We start from the raw sequence: 7,885 nt of genomic DNA, 5'->3' as shown, positions 1-7,885 counted from the left end.
CATCATGGGATTATGCAAGTTGTCTATTGTTTGAAAAATAATCTGAGAATTATCCTCTGTACCCTTTTAATGGGTTTCCCTTTTATACAAATTAGGAAGTCCAATTTTTCTTTTTAAATGGTTGTTGTAGATATCTGCTTGCAGCTTTACAAATGACATTGTATTTTGCCACATACTCCAACTCTATTATAGGAAAACAATATTTTTTGAGGGAATGGCAGCACAAAGAACACATTATTGTAAGAATCATACATATTAAGTCTTATCACATACCTGTATTTTTCAGTGTCTCTGAAACAATGAACAATGTATGCCAATGCAGTTGCTATGAGTTACTGCTGTTAGCCCCAGTGTAAGAAACAACTACTTTTCTGGAAAACAACTGACTTTGGGTATATGCTTGCATTCCTCACCACTTGATGGGCAATGCTGTATCAGATTTTCAAATTCCTCTAATCAACCACTCTTGCAGTCACCAAGAAACTGTGACTGAACAAATAAACCTCCATGACTTAAAAAGCAAAACCTAGCATGACTATGGCGTTCCTCAAGTTATATCCACTGATGTCACCATCTATCAAAAGCCTGCCCATTTCACACTCATTCCTTGCTCATCCTCTTCTTTGAATTCTGATAGGAAGAGGCTTTGAAATCCATTCACACTTCATTCAGCACTAAACACAGACCATCTTCTGGGATATATGTCTTTAGTGCCATGAGTGCCAAGCAAGGCAGATCTATGTCTTACACTGCACTCCCAGATTTCTTCTGGGATCAATTTGTTTATGTCACTAAGCTCTGGAGCTGGTTTTCACTTAGAAAAATAAGTGTTGTTTGGGAATCAGTCTCTTGGAGGACTTCCAAAGCTTACCAAAGGAAAGATTAAAAGTCCTATTGATTGCCATTGGGTTTGGATTAAGTCTCCAGGAAGCATTTATCTTCTTAGACTGCCAAAGTTGCAGAAATTAGCAAGTGATCTTGCTACAAGCTCCCAGATTCAATCTCTGTCCTCTGAAAGATACTACTGGGAACACCTAAAATATACACCTTCAGTCCAAAAAGGCCCTGAAGCTCTGACCATCAAAGGATGACAGAAGTCAAGGATATTGGTCACAATTTTCACCTGCAGAGTCTGCCCTATTACTCTTTCAGTATCTGTAGCTTGAACTAAGTTTGTTAACAGTAATGCAGCATCAATCTGAAGACCAAAGGGTTGGAATGCCACTGTCACACGTGTATCTAAAATTATATTCCTAAATAAGCATGAATGAGCTTTGAAACTGTATAAACCAGACATTTTTATCACTAACTCAGAATCAAACCAACAACTTAAACTCTTTCCCCTCATTTTACCACGAAGAACCTCAGCTTGGATTCACCCACAGGTGGCAGTACTCCAGAGGCAAACACAATCAGGCAGTAACCGCCCTGGGATCCTGCAGAGCAAAACCAGTTGCAGAACATATGTACTTACATTGGTGTTAATATGGTTCCTTAGGCAAAGCAGCTGTAAAACGAATGAAAGAGAGTGAATTTTTCTGGGATAAAGATACTACAAGGGAGAACAAGAATGAATAGTGGCCTGTAGCCACTTTTAGGGAGGTAAAATGTGAAATAATTCCTGATTTAAAATAATGAAATTGAAGAGAATTAACCGATAGACATTTTTAAGTTCCTCTGCAACTAAAAGGAACGAAAGGATTTGATAAGCTATGGAAACTCACTTACAAAAACCACAGCACTAATTCTTGTGATAAGGAATCAGCTATTTTTCTTGAAAGAGTTCATTGTTTGTAAGTAATTTAAGGACAAATTCCAATTCAGAAAATATATTTCGTATCAAAATTTAATACAACACCTAAGAGTGACAGGAAATTCAAGGCAGCAGGAGTATTTTATAAATTTTTTTAGGTCTAATTCTTGAGGTCTATTTTTAATGTTGACTCATTAAAATGTCCTTTTAGTCCAACATTTTGGGAGCTGCGATTTGCTAGTGGTTTGGCTCTTTTGAGGAGGGAGAAAACTTTAAAACATCCTTGGCTTAGCCAGAAGGTACGAACTTTTTTTTTGTATTCAGTCCCTTCTGAACAGCACAGACTCAAATATTGGTACAGCAGAAGTCCCCTGAAAATAAACTCGAGCATGGCTCTGCCACGTTAGATGTTGCATAACGGTGCCGAGTACTTTGTGTTGGCATTAATCTGAACATCTCCATCTGTTTTCCTCTCCCATGTTCCCCAAATAGTGTTCAGGACTTTTTAAGACTTTGACTTTGTGTCTTTTTATTTCCTTCTGAGTGAGCTTTAAAAAGTCTTGTGTTTTCCAGGTTTCCTCTACAATAATTTAAAATTGGAAAACTAAATTATCCCATAATTCATGGAGTTCATGCGTTAAGGAAGACTATGACAACTGGTAAAATATGAAATAAGAAACATATGGCAGATGCATCCCTGTTTTATTCTATTATAATGTGCATGCTAAAGAATTGCTTGGGTCCTAGTCAGCTGGAGGCAGATGACTGAGGGTACCTGCAACCTAGCAGCATCACAGTCCCTGGTTGCAAAGCAAGACTTGCAATACCAGAAGAAGAAAACTACCTGTGCTCAGTACAGTGGAGAAAGCACCTCCCTAACACAGGATGTCAACACCCTAAGAAATGACTGCCACCAACTCAGGTTCTTCCCATTGCACTGCTATTTGGCAGGGACCTCTTGGAGCTACATAATCAAGCCATTATTTTCCTGCTAGCTTCATGATGACTATGTTTCTCCCAGACCACTCCTTCACTTCTCATTTTGCCTATCCATTTTCTACCATTCCTTTAGTAAAGGTTAAGCCAGTTTAGAGTTGTCAATAGACAGCAGTCATTCAGTCCAGGAGCCTGATTGTGTCTGCTTGCCCTCAGAACGGGCACAAAAAAGGCAACAGCAATGGAAGATTTCCCATGCACTGTCCTACCCAGAGTGCCAAGTACCTTGACCTGCAGGTCTTCTCCCATAAGGACATGAGGATACTTCATTATCTTGTAGCATCATTAGGTTGCTTGGTGAGAGCTACAGTGTCAAACAAGGGTGGGTCTGTCAAACGCTGCCAGTTGGGATGAGATCATCTGGCCAATGAGACAGCCCAGAGACCATTTGCGTTTACCTAGACTTCAAAGGCCGCATCGCTTCCAGCCAATAACCAAAGTCTACGTGATTCAGGCAAATGACCTACAGATGAGGTACTTCACATTCCAATATTGAACCTCTGACCCACCCACTGCCCAGTCCTTATTTTTTCCCTCAACTCTCCAACTGGATACCCTAAATAAGCTAGAGCACAGTGCCCAGGAGTCATACAGTGATGACTTTCCACTGCTCTAAAAGGCAAATCCTGTGCTCATATAAATATTTCTAAGCTCCAAGTCCATAAACAGGCCCTTCATGAGAGTATAAAAATAACTGAGCCATGCTCACATTGCTGGAGAGGTGCAAAGGGTGTACAGTGTGAATAAGAATCAGGTTCACAATTTCTATGCAGACTCTTGTTTTCAATTATACTTTGATTTTTTTCAGCTTTAAAATGGAGCTTGAACTGATGCCAGTTTTTTTTTTCCTTAAATCACAAAACATTGCAGATTAGCTGTGAACAACAGCTTCTCTTTTCCATTCTCAGCCTACCACTTTTAAAAGGACACAAAAGAGGAGCTCAGCTCTAGGATCTGTTCTAGTGGAGAGGACCTGATCTCTTGCAACGGGCACAGATGCTTCTGTATTGAAGCGTTAATCAATCAAAGTCCCATATGACCATTTCATTATGTCAGTATGGCAAGCACTCAGCTGTGGGGTTTCTTCAGAAGCTCATGAGGTCACTCTGTCTCCTTAAAGCAAAAATAATGACTCTCCAGCAAACAGTAAGAGTTGGCAGCTGTGATGTTGAGATTATGTAATTGTACACAGTGGTGATGTGAGATTTTTCTTGGTTCCTAGAAGCCAATACTGCAAAGGTAACCATAATAACAACAGTATTTACTTAAAATTTTTTTACAAGAAAGGACACAAAGTTTCTTGCAAAAAGGTACGGTGACCACAGAGAGTGAAAGGTCAGAAACTCTCAGAATTTGAAGTAGTTAGGGCCAGGCTCTGGCATTGAAAATGCAAGATACGAAGCGGTGCAAAGAGCTGACTATTTCACCTGCACAAACACATATCTATATTCTGAGCATCCTGGGCTATTTCCCTCTCCACACCTCCTCTGTTAACAGCTGGTTATCTTCTTAGTTTTGCCATGGGAAAAATGATGGTATGGAATTATCTACTATTAGTAGGCTGCCCTAGAGTAAATATATGGCACTGTATACCATGGCAAAGTGGGATAGACACTTAACACTGAATCAATGACTCAAACAACCAGCTCTCTTGGATTTATTACCAAAGAAAAAGCCATGTTTCTTTTTTCTACAGCTAAAGAGAATGGACTGGAAGGACTAAGCAGGTTGAACAACTGGATAATGAAACTATCTGGTCACCTTAGCTCTGGGAGGCTTCAGGAGTTTTGCATCTTGTAGCTCCCCTCTCCTTCTTTACCTCTTGGGTGTGAAACATAAGAACGTAATTGAACTGAAACAGGTAATGCCTGTAAGAAAATGCAGGGCCACACTAGTCTGGCACAACTACTTTTGCAATGTAGCCCATTCCATTACAGCTCCTAATTACTGCTGCACAGATACTGCTATTTATAAGTGGGAGTAGCAGGCACCCTGCAGCTCTGCTGTAGGTTTCCTAGCCTGCTCAGCTGGTGGAGTTTGACTTTGGAATAGAGCTGGACTCAGCAACCTGGCAAACAAAAAAACCCAAACAAACAAACAAAAAAAAGTAAAGAGAGGTTACTAACCATTAATAAAGCAACCAGGAAATTAATGTATTTTCTGCAACGATGCCCACTCGGAGGGGCAAATAAAACTTCTTACAGTGTGTTACTGTCTCTCACTGGCCTTTGGGATGTAACAGTTTCAGAGGGCAAAACGTCATGTAGGTAAATATAATTTTGGTCTGTTTAAACTCCTCCGAGATTCACAGGCACTGAACTTGCAACTCTCTCATGTCCTCCAAGAGGTAAAAAGCCTCAATTTGAATCAAGGCTAGGATGTGACCTAAGAGAAGATTTAACATCACAAGGAATAAATAAACAAGGTAGGAGGGTGGAAAAAAAGTTGGAAAACTTATTTTGTTACAGAATAGGAAAAATGAGAAAATTTTTTTTTTGTTTAAAATCTGATAAATTATCTGCAAACAATGGTAAGAATGCTCTTATCTGTTTCAAACCTGCTTTGAGTTGTTTTCAGATTTGTGTGATTTTGTTTCCAACATTAAAATTAGCTTCATGACTGCTAAGGTTAGCTCTAACAACTGTAGCAGTATTGAAATGCAGATAACATAACTAAGAGGAAAATTAACTTAAAATCTTCTGAGTTTGTTTGACTTTTATTGACACAGATGGTTAGCATTTCTGATAAAGAAGGTCTGTTGAAGATTCAGTTTTTTTCCCTTCAGCTACTTTATCAAGAGCTCGACATATGCAAATATATATATATGTGTGTGTGTGTGTGTCTGTACATATATATATATACAACCCCTGCCTGTGCTTCAAAGCTGGAGGATGTAAGGACTAAATATTTGTAATCCAAAAAAAAGCAAAACTTACACTTGAAAGTAATCTTCCCAGCTAACTCAGAAGCAAAGATGACACAACTCTAATTTTTTGCAGGAAGAACTTTCAAAAAAAAAAAACAGTTGGCTGTTGATCTGGGTTTCACTTTTGATGGGACTATTCTGGCCAAAATTTAAACTCCAATTTAAATATTGGCTGCAGAGAAGTTTTCTTTTATTTGCCATGTGTCCCCATGCTCCTCTCTGGACTAGACTCTGCTGTGTTTCCCAGGATGTGGCAGGACCCTGGTGGTGCCCATTGTTGTTCCCATCTTCCATCCAAGGGTGCAACACAGCAGGAGATTCTCATTCAGATAGGAGAAACTATCCAAAAAATTCAGAGGGCAAAGCAATATCTTTGCATAATCCTAATTATTTTAGCCTAATTGCTCTAACCAATTTTATCATTGATACAGGTTCTTATCCTGAAACTTGAGCAAAGCCAACGGATGTGATAAGTAAATCAGGTACAAAATACAATAAAATCTAAGAGTAAAAGATCAACTTTTCTGGTGGAGAACCTCCACTTTATTCTAGCAATTGCCATTCCCCCTCCAATCTGTCAGATAGACAGGGCATGGCAGCACCTCTCCCTTCAGAAGAGGAAAATCCAAAGAGTACATTACCTGTGCTCTAAACTACTAGTGCTGGGAAAATCTAATATATGTACATATTTCATATTAGAGGTCTGGACACTGACACTACATTGCTGCACCACATAAATAGAAGTAAGAGTTATGTGGGTTATTGACCACTGTATATTTTCCCACTAACTTATAATTATAATTTCTCTTTTACCCTCACTGCTACGTAATTCTGTGATGAATCTGATTCACTGTGCAAACACAGCATTCAGCAGACCTCAAACTGTCTGGTGTCTTCATAGTGCCAGCCTGGGGCACATGCTAGGTCACAGTAACCAGGGCCACAGGTCTGAGACAAAACTCCCTTCAAGGTCCACCTCTGGGGAGAAGGCTGCATCAGATTTGTCTGTGCATCACAGACACCTACAGGCGTCTGCAGAAATCTCTCATATAATGGTTCCCACACAGGCTGAGTGAAGGAGAAGATACAGCCCTGATACCACAGGACTAGTAAAACAGTGAGTACCAACCACCAAAGCACTGTCTAAAAAGGAAGCACCATCTCACTTCCATTTATTCTATCCAAAGGTCACTAAAACATCTATTTTCAGGAGAAGGCTCTTGCCTCTGAATGCCCATGGATGGAGGCATTTTGCAGAGGGCCAGGCTTGCGCACATCCTGATGCCCAGCTCATAGCACACAGCATGCTGGTACCTGCCTCTCCTGGGGCACAGCCATGGAGCCCACACTCCTAACCTGAGGCTGCAGATGCTCAAGTCCTTTTCCAGGCTCAAGTTGTTCAAGAAAATTTTCCCACTGCTTTGCAAGCTATATCAAGTGAATGAATATGCCTCACAGTTGCTTTTGTGCAGTTTCCCTCTACCACAGAGACTCCTGACCTGGCACAGGTCAGTGTCATTCCACTGAGGTCAATGGAATGATGCCCATTTATGTCAGCTGACTATTTTAACCTCTAGACTTTTCCTCTGGCACACATTTCTTTTCCACTGAGCCTGGGTATAAAGCAGAACCAAGAACATACGGAGGTGAAGACACCCATAGCTGGTTTAAGCTCACACTTCCACCCTTGCAGCTGCATCACAAGAGTAGGAGTTTCTCAGAAACTACTTCAGTGCAGACATGTCTTCAAAAGGAAGGAGAAAAACCCAACATGTATAGTCAACGGTAAATAGATACAGCAATAACACAACTGGCATCAAGGTGAGGTTCCACTTATCCCCCAACATTTCCAGATTTACTTTCTTGCATAAGTAAGCACTAGAACAGCTACAAGAATGATTCAGCATGCAGAAGTGGGGAAGAGACTGTCTGAGGTGATCTTCATTGTAAAGAGAAGCCACACTATGGAAAACTCATGAACACTGTTGGCTGAGGTAACTGGGTAATGCTGTAGCATGTTCGGGGAGGAATTCCAGCTTGACTTCTGCAATGATTGTCTTATGCCCTCAAGCATGAGCTTTCATTACCCTTATCTTGGCTAGCATGACATTTACTTATTGGCCTTACTTATCTGCCTTACTGCAGAGAGGGAGGACCAGCTTGCTACCATCTCCAATTGGGTGGCTGCTAAGCCAGCTGTCCCAAAAGCT

The sequence above is a fragment of the Chaetura pelagica genome, unplaced genomic scaffold (genome assembly GCF_000747805.2).
Source record: "Chaetura pelagica isolate M959 unplaced genomic scaffold, ChaPel_1.0 scaffold111, whole genome shotgun sequence".
Lineage (NCBI taxonomy): Eukaryota > Metazoa > Chordata > Aves > Apodiformes > Apodidae > Chaetura > Chaetura pelagica.
The sequence above is the reverse complement of the archived record's forward strand: the minus strand, read 5'-3'. Positions refer to the sequence as shown.